A 21,689-nucleotide genomic window follows, 5' to 3' on the forward strand; every position below is an offset into this window, starting at 1 on the left:
TTTTAATCTAGACTATGATTGCCCTTTCAAAATTTTGAGTTTTTGTTTTTTTTATCCTCACCCGAGGACATTTTTGCATTTTTTGTTCAGACAGAGCGGGAGGGAGAGAGCGGAAGAGAGAGAGAGAAACATCGATGTGAAGGGACACATCGAGTGGTTGCCACCCGCACGACCCACCAGGGCCGGGGACAAACTGCAACCGAGGTACGTGCCCTTAGCGGGAACCGAACCCGGGTCTCTCAGTACCGCAGGCCGAAGCTCTAACCGCTGAGCCAAACCGGCCAGGGCCAAAATTTTTAGTTTTAATAAAACCCAATTTATTGTATTTTTTCCTTTAATACTTAGTATAGTCTTTGTGTCCTGTGTAAGAAATATCTTCCTGCCTCTTTATACAAAAATAATCTACTATGTTTCCTTTAGAAATTATCTTATTAAATGTATTGGGTAACACTGCTTAATTGGGTCATATAGGTTTCAAGTGTACATTTCTATGATACATGACCTATATATTGCACTGTGTGTACACCACCAGTCAAATCATCTTCTGTCAACATATATTTAGTGCCCTTTATCCTTTACTACCTCTAGCCTTTTCCTTCTGGTACCCACCACACTGATGTCTGTGTCTCTGTGTTTCAGTTTTTATATCCCACATGTGAGTGAAATCATATGGTTCCTTAGCTTTTATCTGATTGATTTATTTCATTTAGCATAATATTCTCAAGGTCCAGTATGGAGGTGGGAGGAATGACAAAAAAGAACCAAGAATCAGCCATACAGAATCCCCAATTAGACTCAATCATTGTGTGAGACTGATAATGCCAGCTCAACTCAAGGTTGCTTTGAGTATTACACAAGAAATAAAAAGAAATCTGATATATTTGTAAAGCATAAACAAGTCAGGCTTCCCTTAACTATTGTTGGGATTAAAAATAATAAGTATCTTATTGAAAATAATAAGTAGCTCAGTAGATTGAGCATCATCCCATGGACTGAGAGGTCCAAGTTTGATTTCCGGTCAGGGCACATGCCTGGGTTGTGGGCTCGATCCCCAGTAGGGGGAGTGCAGGAGACAGTCTCTCAATGTACCTCTCTTTACATGGTAAGTTTCTATCTCTCCCTTCCTCCTTCCCTCTCTCCCTCTCTAAAAATTAATAACATATTTTTTTTAAGTAGAAAAAAATTTCTTAAAAAATTTAATAAAATAATTAGTATCTTAAACTAATACTCAAAATACATATTTATTTTATTTTTTATTGATTTGAGAGAAAGAAACATCGATTTGTTGTTCCATTTATTTATGCATTCATTGGTTGATTCTTGTTTTCGTTTTTAACTTTTTTTTCTTTTTATTGATTGCAGGGAGAGGAAGGGAGGGAGGGAGGGAGGGAGAGAGAGAGAGAGAGAGAGAGAGAGAGAGAGAGAGAAAGAAACACAGATGAGCGAGAACATCAACTGGCCACCTCCTACATGCCCCGCACTGGGGATTTGGCCCACAACCTGGGCATGTGCCCTGACCGGGAATCGAACCGGCCACCTCTTGGCACATGGGTTGATGTTCAACCACTGAGCCACACCGGCCGGGCCACTGGTTGATTCTTGTATGTGCCCTGACCAGGATTGAACCTGCAACCTGGACATAGCAGGATGACACTCTGACCAACTGAGCTACCTGGCCAGGGACCCAAAATACATAACACTGTAAATTAACTTTCTGGTATTTAGCAAAATGCACACAACCAGTTTTCTCCTTTGTAAAAAGTAACACCTTTAAATTTAACCTCCCTTGAGTCCTGACCAATGTCTCTACTCTTGCCTCCCCTAACACCCACCAAAGGCACTATTTTATAGATTATATTCTCAAAGCAAACTGACATTTGATCAAAAGGAAGACAGTGGGGACCACTTTATACTTACTGGGCAACCATCAGCCCTTAAAATTCTGCAAACATCACAGTTGATCAAAAGCACTTTGGAATCCAGGACAACCAAAGTGAAACAGCCACAATAACAAAGAACAGGCAGAAATTTCAACAAGTTTAGCAATCTCCCAAATGTTATCAATGGTAAGGGAATAAGACAATGCCACTGTTCATTCCCATGTTACGGGAAACAAAGAGCCTTTTTGCAAACAGCTGACTACCTGTATATAAGACAAGACAGACCATAAGTGTGTGCAGAGGAAGCCACTAAGCCCAAAGAAGTGATCTTCAAAGGCAGACAGTAGAAGTTCAGATTTGGGGGAGAGGGCAGTTGGGCTTCTGACTTCAGAGTGGGGCTTCTCAAACTATCTGAGATGAGGACCAGTTTTGTGTTTAGTTATTTCCCCCCCCCCACCCCTTTAACTTTTCTGCCTTTTGCAAACAGATCATTTTGTAATCTAAGGCAATCAAAATTGGGGAAGGAAGAGATAAAATTTAAAGACAAACAGCCAAAATTTATTATCAGATTCAACAGACATAAAATCACTCCATCAAATCTCACTAAGTTTCTAAAAAGCTTGCTCTCAGAGAGTGGTCCATACCTGGAACAGCACTGCTGCAGAGGAAACACAAGACTAAAAAACTCAACTTTGTTCCAACAGCCACAGCCCTGCAGTGCAATGTCACCCACAGGTGGACTGGCCCAGCAGAACCACTGCCTCCCAATAAAGCTTTCCCTCTTCATCATCCACCCCTCCCAGTTAAAAGAAAACCGGGGTCATTTCATCCTCCTAAAAACTTTTAATTGGTGATTTTATAATCTGTACATTTTCATGTAAATGGACACAGCTTGCAATCAGAGCAATTCAGGGTTTTACAGAAATCCTAGTGTATGTGAGCAGGATGTTCTATGTTTATTGCTTTTTCAAAAGTCAGCAACAACAAATGTCACACATTATGAGAAGACAGCACAGGCATAATGAAAAACAAACACCAAACACAGACAAGGAGCAGATGACAGAGTGGGACACGGTGAGGTATTTTACAGTCTTAGGACCTCAAAGATAAAGTGCTCCTACCAATGTTCAAATAAAAGGACTTTTTGCCTGATGACTTTCTCAGTGAGACTATGAAAAATAAGGCAATAACAGATTAAAAAGTGGCAGTAAAATAAATTACCTCTCAGAGGAATAAGCCAAGCTCCCAAGTGATTAAGTATTTGTGAGAGCCAGATGAAAGCAGGAACAAAAGAACAAGACAAACCAATCTCTTTTTTAGAGGCCAGAAGAATCTGTACTTTGCAAAAAGGGCAGATCTGCGGTTTGGCTTCTCCTCCTGCAGTCCCAGGAGGATTACAAAGGTGTTGACTTTGCTTTGCTGGCCCCACACAACAAAAGAGTTTGAATGACACAATTTACAGGCCAAATCCATGGAACAGGCACTCAGCCACACAGGTATGTTTGAAGGATCGGTGATTCATTGCAGTGTCTGATACAGGGAGCAGAGTGTGTGTTGTCTTAGATCAGGGGGAACGTAGATGTGCTGAAGAACCAGAACGGCTACCTTTGGAGATGTTGGTGCAATCTGAGGGGCAGGCAGGTCAGATCAGACACTCACCACAGGCTGAAAAAGGAGGTGAGGCTCCAGGAGGAGCATCTGCATTCTACCTGATCATCTCCACAAGTAAGCAAGGTGGTATATCCACCCACTGCAGCATGTGCTTCACTCACCCCTTCCATTAGCTGACTGGCATTTAAACCAGAAACGCCTTCCATCCAGTTACTAGAGCAAAAATGTTCTAAAATGGAAATATTGTTTGAACTAAGGAGATTGAGCCTTCAGGGAAAAAGAGCATGGGGTTCCTGGGGTGGAAGGAAAAATAGCATGTGTGGCCTCCGAAACCTTTCAGCCTTGAGTTTAGCCAGGATAGCCCTTAGTACCCACTGGTAATAATGCACAGAGATGCCAGAACACAGACCATACAGAGGGTGTTTGTCCATAGTGCAAATGACAGAAGAATCAACTAAAGCACAAATGTCTGACTTTTACTGATCAAGGAAAGTTTTTCCTCTACAGAAACCTCCTTGATGCTAAGAATTCTAGATGTAGCCTTGGGTCAATGAAATCAATCAAACTCTCAGCAAGCCAAGTAACACAGACCAAATAAACATAAACCAACTGAGGAGGTAATGAATAAACATATTTATACATGTACAATTATATTGAGGGTAACATTATTTACAGAGCTAAGATCTAGGACTGGGGGCATTAGGGCTGAGGAAGAGAAGTGATTTCAGATCCAATCACTGCTGTCACTTACCTTCCTCGGTGTAAATATGTACATGGGCGTGAAAAGACTAAGAAATGCAAAGAACCAGCTCAGAGACTGCAGATACAGTGTTATATCTATTTGTTGTTTGAGACAACTGTGTAACAACAAATGGCCTTAATTTTTGGAGGGATCTTTAACATCACCCTCACTACAAAGATGGAATCAACTTAGAGAAGGATGAGACCCGCCCATGAGTCACACAGTGTGGGTGGCAGAAAAAATAAGCCCAGCCAAACCCTGGATCTTCAGGTCAAAGTTTTCTCTGTCACATCATGATATGTGCAAGTGGGAGGTGAGGCACAGCTTCATCATGGGCAAAGAGCCATCTGGGTGCCCCATCTCTAAAAGCTCTTGGGTCCAGGAATTCAGGCATGACAAAAAAAAATCAGCCATAATGGTGTGAATGCCATTTGAGCTACAATGTCCTGGAAGGGAATAAGATGTACTAAAATAAAATTAATTTACTGATCTGATCCCACAGAGTATCCCTCTATGTAGAAATAAATGCCCTAAGATAGAGGCAACAGTCAGAGGGGACGTTGCTTACTCAACATTGCTCTTTCCATCTGGAATGCTCTTCTTTATCTTGCCATGGCTGACTCCTTCTTATCATCCATTAAGGGGAACATTTCAGGCCTGTCTTCTTATGGAGGCCACTTCTTTCACTTCTCTGTTCAAATTTCCCCTTCTCAGAGACACCAAACCATCCTAAACTAATATGTCCCCTATGACCTACCGCTTAACCCCAATTCTGTTCCTCTGACAGAGTAGGCTCTATTGCAGTCTCCTCTTTATGACCTATTTCTGCATAGATGTGTTACTGTGTATCAAAGACAAGCCCTCCACAAGTACTGAGAAGGAAGAGCAGAACACCACACTGCTGTACCACTTACAAACCACACAATTCATACTCATTGTTTAGGAACCACACAATTAAACACACGAATGTTTCTGAGCAGAGGGGCAGACTGAATGACAATCCAGAGATGCCAGGGAGACCTGGATGGATCTGAAGCAGACCAATAGCAACAGCAGAGGAAAAGACAAGGTGCTGTGCCCCTGGGTAAAGTTACTGGCCATCCCAGTGTAAGTATATCCAAAGGTCAACTGACACTCAGTTTCATGAAGAATCATATTCCTCTACTAAGCATCTGCCCACGTCATCACAGTTTCTACCATCACCACAGTTATTATTTATGAAGACTTTAATGAGCCACTTGCCCATTATCAGCTTTGTCTGACAAAAGCCAAATGAGATCTGGTTCTGGCTCTTAACCATGAAGCACAAGATGCCATCCCACCACTAGGCATGTAGTTGTAGTCCATGCATCCTCACAGAACAAAATTGTTCATGGGCCACATCTGCTGGAGCCAGCAAGATGGCCGTGCCACACGCCCATGCACACAGGCCCACCACATAGCAGAGATTATTTACACCTTTCGATCCAGCTGCATGGCAGGGAGGTGGGGGTAGGGGATTTGGAGAGGTCTTCTTCTTTCCCTTCCACTCCCTAAGATACACACAAGAAGGCATTCTTTTTCTCCTGAGATCTCTCACTTAGAGTTAGTTAGTATGGCCAACAGCCAAAAGTTACCTGATCACTTAAAATTTTTATCCAAAAAAACCTTCAAATCATATTTATTTAGGTTTTAGAGGGTGGGAAAGGGAAGGGGGGGGTCAATGGGGGAAATGGGGGCATCTGTAATAGTTTCAACAATAAAACATAAATTAAAAAATGTACAGCACTGCCCTGGACAGTTTGGCTCCGCAGTTGGAGCATCAGCCCGAGGACCAGAGAGTCACAGGTTCGATTCCAGTCAAGGGCACATACCTTGGTTGAGGATCAGTCCATGGCCCTGGTCAGGGTCATGTAGGAGGCAACCAGTTGATGTGTCTCTCTCACATCTAATGTTTCTCTCCCCTCCTCCCACTGCTCCCCCGCTACCCCCCCTCCCTTCCTCCTTACCTCACTCCCACTCCATCAGAAGATAAATGGAAAATATCCTCGGGTGAGGATTTAAAAAAAAAGTATAGCACCTTTACAGGAACAAAGAAACACACCAAAATAAACACTGGCATTATTTTGAAAGTTAGCAAGTAAACTGCAAGGCAATGCCTGTAAAAAAAAACTCCACTGATGAGCTGACAAGGTCTGATGCCAAATATTTTTCGTTTTGTAATAATACCCTCTGTGTGTGTCCCCTCCTTCCCTCCTCAAATCATGCACACAGAAGCTTTCCGGGCCGTCTGCCATCAGAAGCCTTACAAGAGGGTGGCACTGCTCCTCCAGGTTTCCTCTGGGGTCATCTACAGGACAGAGTTAACCGGCTTATTGCTATCTCTGCCCTCAATCTCTAGGGCAGCCCCAAATATGGCACGAAAGCAATTTCTAGGTTAATTAAATTCCATTTCTGTCCAGGATTTCTGATAGTTTACAAACTCGAGGAAGACAGTATATGTGTACAACTTGCTTGGAGAAAGCAAAAGCAAGAGGGACTGGGCGATTTAAAGGAATGCCTCGCTGGTCCCTTGTGGAGGGACGTGTAAGCCAAAACCCCATTTTATTAACTCGGTGTTCCAATATTAATAACGTAATCTGGTAATGCAATTATTTAGATTACATCTCAATTCTAAACAAAGAGCAAGGGATGGGTGGGAGGGGAGGATCTGTCTGTTCATTCAAAAAAATAAAACACCTTGAGTCTGCAAATGACCAGCATGCCTGCACTCTTTGTACTGGTGTGGGACCAGGTCCTGAAGCTTTGCCAACTCGCTGAAAGGCCTATTCAAAAATTTTTTCCCTGTGTTTCCATCCCCAAAATAATTACCCACTCTATTCTAACCCCCCGCCCCCGACACACACCCTACAAACCTGGCAGCTACTCAAAGAAACAAGAGTGTGCCCATGTGTGCATTTGCGAATGAACACACTGGAGATTGTGGGGGGTCTGCAGGGGATATCCCCTACCTAGGGCAAGCTGCCCACCAAATTCAAATGCAAGTACAGTTGCAGAAAAACCAGACAGGATGGTTGTAAACATCCTGCATAGTAAGAAGAAAATAAACACATCCTCAAGTGAACCCAGAGGCTAAGCACAGACTAATTCATACCAAACTCTCCAGCAAGAAGCACTGGCAATTAACTATATATGCTGCTATGTTCATGCTCCACCCTGCTCTATAGCAAAAATAATGTATCTATCAGGTTGTGAGGATATCAAACAATGAAGATCACGGCCCAGGGGGTCAGCTGGCTCCAGGAGAGTTGTGCTTCACAGAATGCCTGCTTCATGGTATTCTGCAGACCTCATATTGGTTGTGAGGCCTCGTTTCTTGCTTTATATGTGAACAGATGAAATAGTTTGTTTATGCTAAAAACCACAGGATGTTAAATATTTGCAGCACTTGTCTTAATTAAATTACATGAGGCCATTTACAGTAGAAGTTTGCTATTAAATGGATTTACCTGAAAGAACTTTTTTGGTTCAATCCCCTTAAGATGAATCCTATGAAGTTTTGCTTGGTCAGAGAGATACAAAAAAAAAACAAACCAGTGTGTCATAAATCTGGGCTTTAGTGCAACTAACCTATGATCTAGGCAAGTTGGGCATCTATTTCCTAATATTTTAAAAAAGGTTGGGGAACTATGAAAAGGAGAGAACTACGGCTCCCTCTATGATCAACCTCCTCTGACTTCATATGTAAAACCTAAATATAGTAATTCCTGTAATAATGTCTTTGCATATATGATTTCATTATTCAAGATGAGACACATTGATCTTTTGCCTGTGTCCAGTGGGAAATCAGTCTTAGATCTCAAAAATGCCTGTGTCACTAAGCTACAGATTCCCAGCACCAACTTCCTAACCACACCTTGCCAAGCAAAACAACCTATCTGTAACATTCAGATTGTGAGATAACTATACTTACTGTCTGTCACTTTAGAAGATGGGTGTGTGTGTGTGTGTGTGTGTGTGTGTGTTAATATTCATAACATTATTTTTTAAAGATCACAATTCCAAAAGTTGCCCCATAATTCCCTTAAACTATTAAATAGTAACAATACTCTCTATATTCTTCTTTAAGATTCAATAGTTCCAATTAGGAATAATAATTCACTCATCTAGAGACACATTAACATCCTTCAGAACCCCAATTCATCCTTAGGAACTCTAACACAACTACTGATAAATATATTCAGCTCTACCCAAGGAGAAGGCAAGCATAGCAAACCCAAACGTCACCATCACCTCAGGAAGATATTCCAAGTGCTTACAAACACTACTACCTCAGAACTTTGGCACTGAAAATCAGGCATCAAAGAGAATGGTGAGCCTTTATTTTTCTTCCATTCAGAGTAAAGAATCAGGGGATAGGAAGGGCAAGAAGATATCAAAAGTCAATGACAGCACTAAATATCTATATGTGGCGTCTTCCCAAGCAAAACATTACTGGGGCACATAAATCTCAGGCGGATGGGGCAATACCACACAAATGGTATAAAAACAAATATGCAGCCCTGGCCGGTTTGGTTCAGCGGTTAGAGCGTCGACCTGCGGTCCTGAGAGACCCGGGTTCAGTTCCCGCTAAAGGCGCGTACCTCGGTTAGAGTTTGTCCCCGGCCCTGGTCGGTCATGCGGGTGGCAGCCACTCGATGTGTTCCTTTCACATCGATGTTTCTCTCTCTCTCTCTCTCTCTGTTCCTCTCTCTCCCTCCCACTCTACCTGAACAAAAAAATGGGAAAATGTCCTCGGGTGAGGATAAAAAAAAAAAAAAACGAATATACAGCATAGCTTTTGATTCAATTTATTTATTTTTTTTAATCATCCTCACTCGAGGACATTTTTCCATTCTTTGTTCAGATAGAGTGGGAGGGAGAGAGAGGAACAGAGAGAGAGAGAAACATCGATGTGAAAGGGACACATTGAGTGGTCGCCACCCGCACAACCAACCAGGGCTGGGGACAAACTGCAACCAAGGTACATGCCCTTAGCGGGAACCGAACCCGGGTCTCTCCGGACCGCAGGCCGATGCTCTAACCGCTGAGCCAAACCGGCCAGGGCGCTTTTGATTCAATTTATTAAAAATTATGCACTTATAGCTTTTTCAAAATCTTATGTGGCATCCTGCAATGTCAAAGAACCAAGGCTGCCTGGAAATCCTGACTCTGTCATGATCAAGGAAATATCTGACATTGACTTCTTCTGTATTTTAGAAAGCCACCATGTCAGATTTGAGAGGGAGCATCATTAATCAACAATTAAAGCTGCAACAAAGCCCTTTTGTTCTGTCAGTCACAAATGCCACATGTGTTAGAGTTTACCACCTATGAAAGCTGCCTGTTTTGCCATCCCCAGGCAGCATTACCCTCTTATTATCAGGGCTCCAACTGCAAACCCAAGACCTAAGAGCCAAAAATGCTCCTCCCCACAAAAACGGTCAGTTTCAGGTCAATCTTTAAGCAAAAGCTGTATCTTACAGCAGAAGAGAGTGAAGAAGGGTAACAAGAGTCAGAAGACCAGCACGTGGAAGTTAAGGATCTGGCCAAAGAAATTCCTAATACATTATTACAGTTACAAGGTGTGAACAAATTATCTAAAGCACATTCAGCTTTAAAAGCCTCAAAAAACCAGTTAAAATGGTAATCTGCCTTCCACTCTCTCTTGAGGTGGGACTGCCAATTTTGTTTTTAAAATACTTCCACCAAAACCCCAGCAGTTTCTCCATTAAGTTACTCAATACCAATTGTGAATTGCCAGAAATCTCCACAAATCCTGGCAAAGATGATGGTTGGATAAAGAGAGTGAATGATTCTGTGAGGCAAGAATCATGTTTTACTTCCTTCTTTCCAGGAAAAATGAAAATGTATGAAGAAATTACATCCTACAATGCTATACCGCTCCCCTTCATCAAAAAACAAAAACCCAGCGCAATCCTAAGGGTGTAACTGAAAAGTCGATCCTGTAGACTTCCCACCAGAAACATTCTCGATTGAGCTGTACGCTGGATCAGATTCTAAGCTCCATCAGCACTTGAGAGAGCAAAGCACAAAGGCAGTGCTAAGAATGCATACTAGTCCTGACGGATGACTAGCCCTGCAATAATCTGGAGTAGGCTTTGGCTTCTCATATATATCCTCTGCTTCTGAGACAGTATATCTGCTAACAGAGATCTGCTTTATTTAAAGGGTGACAAACAGAGAGATTCTAAACAATTTCCCCACCCACTGGAAATCCCATGCAGTAGCCAACAAGCACCAATAGATGGCAATCAAGAGTCTTCAGACTTCAGCTCTGGGATCACTGAGGAGAAAAAAAACTTCTGACACTCGTGGATTTATGACGAGCCCCAACATTAACCAATTTTTAGGACCTGTGCTGAAATCTGATGCCAACTAAGAAACTAGCCACTGTTTATGGAACATAGTATATAAATACTATTAGCAATATCCTTTCATCCCATCAGCTCAATTACAATTCAAGCTCCTTGTTTGCATGAAAAATACACAGAAATTCACAATCCATCATTTTATACAACAAAAAATATACCTGAGGCAAAAATCTACAATATGGTTTTCTGAAATACACCCCTTCCCAAGTGATTTTTACAACCAAAGAAAAAAAAGATAAGAAAAGGCAAAACTAAAGTAATGTACCACAGTTTGCACATGTTTCCTTCATCTTGGGGCTCTGACAGAAATGTATTCAGTAGGCTGAAACATAATCAAGTGCAATTTTCAAAGTATGGGGTGCTACTTAAGCTATCACCAACCAAAACAGTGAGTGCAGCCTGTTTTGTAATAAAAGAATTCATTTACCTCAATTCACACATTGTCTCTTTCTGAACATAGGATAAGGAAACATGATCATAATTAAAGAATCTGCTAATAGCTAATGAACATAAGAGCAAGTACCCTCCTTTCTACTGTTTGTGCTTTGTGATCCTGGAGTCAATGGCACATTTTCCTCCGGAAACACGGGAGCTCGTGCGGCACTATCTCAGACTCCCTGTCACTGGCAGCTCCCATGACAGATCTAGGGGGACACACCAGTGTCACGGAAATTTAAATAAAAACCAAGAAAACTCTATTAATTCAAAATAGGCAAAAGGGAATCAAGGCATGAAAATCATCCCTTTCCTTTTCTTTTTTCCTAAGGGTTTTAAGAATATCCCTCAACAGAAAAGAATATAGTGTTACCTCAAAAAATTAAAAATTGAACTTCCATTTGACCCAATGATCCCACTTCTAGGAATATACCCTAAGAAGCCTGAAACACCAATCAGAAAGAATATATGTACCCCCATGTTCATAGCAGCACAATTTACAATAGCTAAGATCTGGAAACAGTCCAAGTGTCCATCAGTAGACGAAAAGCAGTGATACATATACATAATGGAGTACTATGCAGCTGTAAGAAAGAAAGATCTCTTATCCTTTGAGACTACATGGAGGGACCTGGAAAGTATCATCCTAAGTGAAACAAGTCAAACAGAGAAAGACAAGTATCATATGATCTCACTTATTTGTGGAATATAATGAACATAACAGTCTGAGGAATGGAGTAGTCCCAGAGACGTGGAAGTGGGGTACAGACTGACAATCCCCAGAAGAGGGGGTGGTGGGGGAGAGATAAACCACAGAATTTATATGCATGTATGCATGAACAATGGACATGGACAACAAAACTGGGGACAGGGCAGGGAGGGAGGAATGGGGGGGGGGGAGAACATCTATAACAAAAATTAATTAATAAAAAAATAATAAAAAATAAATAAAAAGAATATCTCTCAACAAGCAACACTAAATTTTTCTTGCCATTCAGAGTTGCACGGCGTAATTACATGTCAAGCCAGGAAGCAGAAACATTTTTCCAAAGGGCATTCACCTAATCAAACCAAACCAAGTGACCTCTTAAACTGGGCCAACCAGGGGAATGGAGCAGGAGGTGGGGGGTCAAGGCATACCTTGTAATTCACTCAGGACAGCCCTGGGCGGTTTGGCTCAGCGGTTAGAGCGTCGGCATGTGGTCCAGAGAGACCCGGGTTTGGTTCCTGCTAAGGGCAGGTACCTCGGTTGCAGTTTGTCCCCGGCCCTGGTTGGTCGTGCGGGTGGCAGCCACTCGATGTGTCCCTTTCACGCCGATGTTTTTCTCTCTCTCTTTCTCTCTCCCTCCCATTCTATCTGAACAAAAAAATAGAAAAATGTCCTCGGATGAGGATAAGAAAAAAAAAAAGGACAGTCTACTTCATTTACATTCTTAATAACCATCCCCCAACCTAAAACACCTCTAAGCAGTACCTAGCCCTCCCACTTCTTCATCAGCCACCAGGCAGGGCCAGTCTAACTCTGCAGCATGAGCCCACTGGCCATCTACCTGATGACAGCAGTAATGACAAGCAGAGTTGACTCACTGAACATCTGTAGAACATACATGTCCACCATAATCTTGCATGTCTTAAATGACCCTGAAATGGGTCTGGGACGAGAATATTTTCTGACTAGACCTAACTTACAATATGAAATGAAAAATTTTCCAAGACAAGAAAGTCGTTCTGTATAAATCACAAGAGGCCTTGTCGTCAAATACTTTACTTGTCTTATAGCCATTTCACCAACAAAACCCTGCTATTAATAAAACAAGTGACTTATTGCTCCTTTCCAGAGCTATCGTATTTGTATTTCCTGGGATGCTACAAAAATAGCTCAATGGACTTCTTCAGGAATTGAGCAAAGCATGTGACAGAAACTCCCAGAGGTTAGAAGGGAAGTAGGCAGAAATCCAACCAAGCCTACCTCTTCGCCCAGTGCTGTACCTGACTGTGACCCCCTTTCCTTCTGAGCACTGAAGCTCACTGATCATTTCTGATCCCCTTTTAGTTCCAGAAAAACAACCTGAGAAAAGTCCAACTGCTTATGGGGATCCAAAATAAACACCCAAGCTATAAGCATCCCTTCAGCAACTCTGAAGGGCTGAAAACTTCCTGTTCAATTAAGCCCTTCATTAATCCCTGCTGTGAAGCCTATTTTCTTTGTTCACAAACAGGAAATGATAAAGCCACAAGGTCAGCCTCCTTGGAGGCAGCTTATACCCTCCAAAGAAGGCCCTGGATCTGTTCTAGGTGCTGTCACAAAACAGTCAGTATTGCCTAGCTCCACTCACTCCCAAAAGAGAGGGTAGGGGGACAGAAAGTAGAGAAAAGAATAGAAGAAGTGGAAGAGAACCCAAAATGTCTACATGATCTTAATGGGGTGTTAGAGGAGAAGGAGGGTAGAGATCCATGTAGCAGACATGAACCTTCACTTGTCAATCACAAATATAAGCTAGAAGTTTAAAAAGTGACTAGCCACCAAAATCTTATTATTATTTTTTTCCATTTTTTATTGTTTTTGTTCAGATAGAGTGGGAGGGAGGGAGGAAGAGAGAGAGAGAGAGAGACATTGACGTGAAAGGGACACACTGAGTGGTTGCCACCCGCAAGACCCAACCAGGGCTGGGGACAAACTGCAACCGAGGTACGTGCCCTTAGCGGGAACCGAACCCAGGTCTCTCTGGACCGCAGGCCAACACTCTAACCACTGAGCAAAGCTGGCCAGGGCCAAAATCTTATTTTTTAACCTTCATCCTCAAACCTAGCTTCAATGTCTCCTTCCAATTAATTTTTGTGATGCTTCTTACAGGCACATTGTTTTCCCATGGCCCATTCTCTGCTACTGCACGGGCCAGCCCATCAGAACACGCTGCTTCAATGGAGCAGCTGAAGCACTCTGTCAACGGAACCATCTTCACGGCCCTTTCCAAGCTCTGCTGCACACCACCACTACATACAAGCCACCTCTGAAGAGAAAGAACCCATGGGGTATTTTAATAAAGGGTACAAAGTAGGGACCACAATGAAGGGGGTGGAACTACTAGTAGGGAAAAATTGCCACATTTTCCCAAATGACCCGAAACAATGACAAGCCGAGGAATTGTGGAAATAAACTGCACCCTTCTCTCCTCTGCAATCCACTAACTCCAAGAAACAGAAGCTAAGTGGGTGCATGCTTCCTCACAGCTAGCTGGCTTCAGCACAATGCTATGCCAGCACAATGGGCAAATCCAAATCATGTTCACAAAGATGTGGGTGGCAGGTACTGAGGGCCAGGGGGTGCATAACTATGCTCTGTATAACCAGTCTCTTCAATTCCGCCAGCCTACACATGCCCTAATGGTGTCTGTCTTTGATCAAAGAAACATCCATCTTTAACTCTGTGGACTCCTTGCCAAACACCACACCCCCAGCCACAGGTTAGTTAGTCCTAGGCAGGGTTTCCAAGGCCCCATCTCCAGCAATATGTAAATAAGCCTGGAAGGAGGATACTTCCAGCTGCACACTTAAAGCCCCCTGTCTCCACCACCATCTGAAATACCCTCAGAGAGCAGCTATAATCACCTCACACCCAGAAAAGGCCCCTAGACACTGACCCTGAGGGACTACTGGATTAGGAAATTTAGAGTAATTCACATTCTCAGATTATTCCTTCAACTGCTCTTTTTGTTTCATCTCTTATTTTACACAATTACAGGTGTCAAAGGACACTTCGTCTGAGATGCAGAGTACAGTAGTCTAACTTTACAGCCACCCCCAATTACTGTTTATTTTCTATTTTATGTTATATGATTTTATTTTATTTTTTTCTTTACTGATTTGAGAGAGAGACGAGGGGAGAAAGAGATAGAAACATCGATGAGAGAGAACACCGAATGGCCGCCTCCTGACTGGGGATCAGGCTCACAACCTGGGCATGTGCCCTGACCGGGAATCAAACCGGCTACTCTTGGTGCATGGGTCAATGCTCAACCACTGAGCCACACCAGCTGGGCTATATGATTTTAAAAGCAAAATATATTATAAAACTAGTACTGCAGGTAGAACAGGATGCACTGCTGAGGCTGTTGGTGCCACCAGGTAAGTGAGATCTCCCTGCTCTAGATCTCCATGATGTCTCAGTTCTAGGATTATCAAGACACCAACAAACTTGAGTTGGGAATAAAAAAAACCCTACTCAGTGAAAGGTCAGTACATGCACTGCACAGAAGAGAGAGGCAATGACTGAACAGGAACTGACTCAGAGAACTCAGAATATCCATCTTCTCATTCAGCTCTGCTTTGACAAAGAAGAGGATGTGGACAAGCCCAGTAACTATGTCACTATGCGGGGAGACATCCCAATGTAAGCGCAAGCAAGGGTGCAGTAGAAGAAACACCTGAGGCAAAGATTCCATGGAGTGACCCAGCTGGGCAGAAAAGGGGCCGCAGGAAACGAACGGGCAAGTGAAGGACAGGCAGGTGAGCCTTAAAGAGATGCATCTGACTTGTTACAATACACATCACAGGTCCAAAGACAAAACCTTAGGTTTCAGGAAGAGCAGTCTGAACCGGTCACAGCAAGACAATAAAATATGACTGAGGCTACACCAAAGAGTGGGTTGGAACTCCCATGTTTGTCATTCCCTGCCAGCTCCCGAAACAGCTTCCCTCTGGGCTAGAAAAGGGTTGGGAAGCAGTCACTGACCACTAGAGACTTTCCAGGAAAAAAGGTACAATTTATTCCTTCTTGACCCGACCTCCCCTTCTCAAAGCAAACAACTACAAAGATAGCCTCACACCCCATGGGCTTCAATGCTGATCAGCTCAACAATAAAACAATAAAACCACCAGCTGGAGAACAGGGTGTGGCAAGAAGCTAGGCTCCTAGTGGGCCTGGAAAGGTTGGATGGGTCCACTAGGAGCTAAAGCCAGACCTAGAGGCACCACATACAAGTGAGAAATTACATGCCAGCTCAGAGGAACACAGACCACTAGAATCCTGTTCTCCATGAAATGAACTCATTTGAAATGAATGTCAAAATAGAATGTAAATATCATAATAAGAAAAAACTATGTGGAAAGAAGAATATAAGTGCTAGAAAGGATATGGAGAGACAAGAACCCTTGTGTACTGCTTGTGAGAATGTAAACTGGTGCAAAAACAGTATGGAGGTTCCTCAAAATATTAAAAGTAGAATTACTTTATAATCCAACAATCCCATTTCTGGGTATATATCCAAAGAACATGAAATCACTTATCTCGAAGACATCCCTGCAACCCACGTTTATTGCAGCATTATTTACAATAATAGCCAACACATGGAAACAACCAGCAGTCCATCAGGAGACAGATGGGATAAAGAAAATATGCTATAAGAAAAGATGAAATACTGCCATTTACAACAACATGGATGGATCTTGAGAATACCATGCTAAGGAAAATAAGTTAGAAAAAGTTAAGAACCATATGATTTCACTCCTATGTATGATAAAAAACAAAGCAACAAATGGAACAAAGACAAACAAACAAAAACTCATAGACACAGACAACAGCATGGTTGTTACTAGAGGGAAGGAGGGTGGGTGGTAGATAAGGGTAAAGGGGTAAAAATAAGGAGATAGAAGATTATTTTACTTTGGGTGGTGGGCACACAATGCAATATATAGATTATGTATCATAGAATACATAATGCAAGGTACACTTGAAACCTATATGCTAACCAATGTCACTCCAATAAACGCAATAAAAATTATAAAAAGAAAATGTGGTATAAACAAACAATGGAATATTATTCAGCCATAAAAAAAGAAGAACATCCTGGCATTTGCAACAACATGGATGGACCTTGAGGACATTGTTTAGTGAAATAGGTCAGAGAAAAATAAATTCTGTGTGGTCTCACTTATATGAGGAATCTTTAAAAATAAATAAATAAACTGACCTAATAGGAACATAAGAGTAGATAGGTGGTTGCTTCTACGTGTATGTGTAAAGGTGGTCAAGTACAAATGCCCAGTTATAAAAAAAAAAGTTCTGGCGATATAAGGTACAGCCCAGCGGCTACATTTAATAATGATTGTTGTATATGTGAAAGTGAATAAAGACAGTGAATCTTAAAAGTCATTCACCACCACAAAAAACAAAACAAGCCCTGGTCGGTTTAGCTCAGCGGTTAGAGCGTCGGCCTGCAGTCTCGAGAAACTTGGGTTCGGTTCCCACTAAGGGCACATACCTCGGTTATAGTTTGTCCCCAGCCCCGGTTGGGGTCGTGTGGGTGGCAACCACTCAATGTGTACCTCTCATGTCGATGTTTCTCTCTCTCTCTCTCCCTCCCACTCTACCTGAACAAAATATCAAAAGGTGTCCTCGGGTGAAGATAAAAAAACAAAACAAAACAAAACAAAAAACCGGTAACTATGTGAGGTGATGGATGTGCCTTATTGCTGCGATCATTTCACAATAAACATACACCAAATCATGAGGCTGTACATGTGAACAAAAAAGGGGTTCTATGGAAAGTACCCTTACAGAGTGATCTCATCATAAATCCCTAACTGGGCGTGTCCTGGTGGACAGTCACACCCAAGACACAGAACTTCTTTGGTAAAAAGATTTAAGCAAGCCCTGTCCATTGTTTGTGTACATCTAGGTAAGCACACCTTTGAAATGCCTCTTTTTCTAAGTAACCACTCTCAAGAGAGCACATAATCTTGTTAACTATCCTTAATCCAATCCCCACCTTGCTCTCCCAATTTCATGGAATCTTCCTTACTTTTCCTCCTTAATTCCAAATGCAGAAAAGAGGCTGCAATCTACCATTATCTGGATAATCGAAGATCTTGCTTACCAGCCACTGTCCTCAAATAAACTCTTACAGCCCTGGCCAGTTTGGCGCAGCGGTTAGAGCGTCGGCCTGCGGTCCGGAGAGACCCGGGTTCAGTTCCCGCTAAGGGCATGTACCTCGGTTGCAGTTTGTCCCCGGCCCTGGTTGGTCGTGCGGGTGGCAGCCACTCGATGTGTCCCTTCACGTCAATGTTTCTCACTCTCTCTCCCTTCCTCTCTCTCCCTCCCACTCTATCTGTACAAAAAATGGAAAAATGTCCTCGGGTGAGGATAAAAAAAATAAAATAAACTCTTACAAAAAGTCTCTGAAGGTATATATACCTTAAACTTTACACAATGTTATATGTCAATTTATACCTCAATAAAACTGGGGTGCAAGGACTAACATGCAAAGGTAACCTAACATCCAGGAAGTCTATACCAGCCATAATGAAAGATTTTACTTGGTGGTAATTTAAAACATTTTTCTATTAAAACAAACCCAAATCTATTTATAGAATATAAAGTAAGAATGTCATGAATTAACACAAACCACAAGACTTCAAGGAAATGACCCACCACAGGAAAGCTCTTTCAGAAAGTTAAGAACACTGTTGAACAGAGAGTCATCCTCAGGTATCTGGGAAGATTGGTTCCAAAACCTCTAAGACACCATACTATGAAGATGCTCAAATCCCTTATATAAAATGATGTAATATTTGCATACACCCTATGCACATTCTTGAGTATGTATACTTTAAATCATCTCCTGATTATTTATAATACAATACAGATGTTATGTAAATAGTTGTTATGCTATATTGTTTAGGGAATAATAACAAGAAAATTGTCTGTACATGTTCAGTACAGAGTACACATAAGCAACAACATAACATTTTTTTTCCATCTACAGAGTTCATTGAATTTGGGGATGCAGAACCAGAAAGACGTGGAAGGCCAACTCGAGTTAACCATCTTTTCTTCTACCTCTAGACTCTAGAGTCCAGAGATAAGGAACTAGTAGCTCAAGAAGGATCGTTGGTGACTTGAGCAGGATAACCTACTATTGAATACAATTAAAGAATGTACAATAACATTCTACCAAAACACTTTCTAACAGTCTATGGCATTTACACAATGGAATATTGAAATCCTTAGACAAATGAATGGGTTCATACTGTGTGTTGGGGGGGGGGAGCTTTTGTTGTCATGACAATGGTAAACCAATGCATTCCCTGCCACACTTCACTGTGCTTAAAACAAATACAGATAAGAGCTGACCCTGTTTGCCCTTGCAAGAATTTAGTGAAAATCTCTCTCCCCATCAGCACCCAGAGGGAACTGGCTCCATCACCGTCTCTGTGCAAAACCCTCTGGGAGATACCACCACCCCTAAATAACCCCATAGGCTAAAAATACAACAAATTATATTTTAAAAGATAGGTCACAGAGAAAATGTTGATCAGTACATGGAATTGTTCTTTATAGCGAACACGACTACAAGCATGAATTTGTGCACCAAGGGACAGCTATAGAGTTATTTAGTGCCATCTTCTCCTTCTCTGGCCTCAAACAGCATGCTTTATAAGACACAGAAACTATTAGGCACATAGTGAAAGGTAGAGATAAGACTTATAGAGGTGTATGTACTTTATGAGTAGATTCCCCTGCTGGGTATAAATTAAATGCAATCTTATGCAAGTTGGAACCTGTGAAATCGGGGAAAGAATGAGAGGTACACTGGCACATACATATGTAAATATTATCAACCCCATCCCACCTCTGACACACACACACACACACACACACACACACCCTGGAAAGGGCTGTGGGGAAAACTCTTAAGGCCTGGAAAAATCATAAAAACAGAGATGTGATGGATATGAATAACTTGAAGTACCTTGCAGGGATACAGTATTGTTTTGTGCAGGAAGAACAGTGTGTGTGTGTGTGTGGGGGGGGGGGGGAATGACATATCAAGTGTGGAGTTTGAGTGCATCTTCCTAGCCAAAGGAACCATCACCTACTGCTGTTACCAACAGGGAGGTAGGAATAATCTTACAGATATGAATTAAAGCCAGCCTATGACACTCCCTTGCAAAGGTAAGCTGAGATTAGTTGTTTGCAGCAGGAAAATACTTCCACTTACATGGCATGCCCTTAGGTAGGGCATACTGTACCGAAGCAACTAAAATTCTAACAGAAAAGAAAAGTTGGGGGATGGGGTAGAGGTGGCATACAGCCAGTGACTGGTCTATAAATAATTTTAAATAAACCACAAGGGAAGGGAAGACATTATTACACTTATGCTTCTGCACAAGGCAGATGAGCAAGCCAAGGAAGGAAACATTGGGGGCCCACAAAGAAAAAGGTTTCAAGAGGCATGAGAGTATCTGCTAAGGTCTAAACTCAAACATTTATGAAGGGAAAAGGAGGGCAGAAATAGAGGAATTTGTACCACACTAAGTCTGAGCAAAGGTCTGTACGAGTAAAAGAGAACACGAACCAGAAAACAACAAAATGATCACACCAAAGAAAACAAAAAAAATCTACTGAGCTCATTTAAATTCTTACCTGAGTCACATAAACTATTAAGCAGAAATAAGAAAATATTCCTGTGAGATCAAGCACTTGAGGAGTAAAGCTACATCCATCAGATAAAGGCTAACTGGCCTCGAGAATTCTTCACCACAGGGACGGCCACTGTCCACTGACACAGTGACTGTGTAGAGAATGGATATTTATTATTTACTGAACAACACTAATACGCTAGGCGCTTTAAATCATATATAGCAGTGGTTATCAAGGTGTGATCCTCCAAACAGCACATCAGAGTCACTTGGGAACTTATTAGAAATGCAAATTCTCAGCTTCACCTCAGACCTACTGAATCAAAAACTCTGGAGATGTGGTCCAGCAACCTGTTTTAACAAGTTCTCCAGCCCTGGCCAGTGTGAGTCAGTTGGTTGAGTGGCATCCCATGTATCAAGAGGTCGCCAGTTCAATTTCCAGTCAGGGCACATGCTCAGGTTGCAGTCTCAATCCCCAATAAGGGGCATGCAGGAGGCAGCCAATGGATATTTCTCTCTTATGGATGCTTCTCACTGTCTCCAAAGTCAATAAAAACATTAAAAAAACAAAAATTAGCCCTCTAGGAGACTCTAAAGTGTGCTCAGGCAGGTGACTACTGGGTTAAAGCCAGGTTTATATAAAGTATTACATTTGCCATTTATCAAAGAAATGGAGGCTCAGAGACTGTAAGTAACTTCTAAGAGCAGAAATACAATGCAAAAAAAAGGGGGGACAAAGCAACTATCTACCTTATTCCAAAGCCTGCATTATAGGGACATTTTGTCCCTGGAGTGGATGGACATGAAAACGGGATGAGGCAAAGATTCCACTTTATATTGTAAATTAACAAGAACAGATTCAATAATTAAATTAATAATTCTATATTTGTACTCCCACTTTTTGATAAACCCTACTTCTAAAAGTAGCACCATAAAAGGGTGTTAAACTGGTGCCCTATGAATTGTAGTTCCTAGTTTGCTTAACCAAAACATACAGGCACCGCACAGCAGGCTTAGCCTGCTTACCCAGCCAAGTATGCCCCGGGAGCAGGCTCCCTGTTGGTTTCATTTAATAAGAAAAGTGTGTACATTCCCAGTGGCATACCTTTAGTGGTTAATGGTATAAGGGAATTTTAATGTTCTCAGAATAAGGGTTAACACTGGAGAAATAACTGCTTTGGAAAATCC

General features: G+C 42.0%; 1 protein-coding gene across 13 annotated transcripts in view; it reads right to left on the reverse strand.

The window, feature by feature from the left end:
• Positions 1-21,689, reverse strand: part of JARID2 (jumonji and AT-rich interaction domain containing 2) — a 266,545-nt gene that overhangs the window by 66,691 nt on the left and 178,165 nt on the right. Inside the window, exon 1 of one of the 13 annotated variants that reach the window (XM_036257243.1) lies at positions 6,442-6,491. The exons of the other annotated variants lie outside the window; for them this stretch is intronic. The gene's annotated coding sequence lies outside the window, so the exon portion shown is untranslated. Of the gene's footprint in view, positions 1-6,441; positions 6,492-21,689 lie in introns of those variants that run through there. 13 annotated transcript variants of the gene reach the window in all.

The sequence above is a fragment of the Molossus molossus genome, unplaced genomic scaffold, assembly GCF_014108415.1.
Source record: "Molossus molossus isolate mMolMol1 unplaced genomic scaffold, mMolMol1.p scaffold_m16_p_12, whole genome shotgun sequence".
Lineage (NCBI taxonomy): Eukaryota > Metazoa > Chordata > Mammalia > Chiroptera > Molossidae > Molossus > Molossus molossus.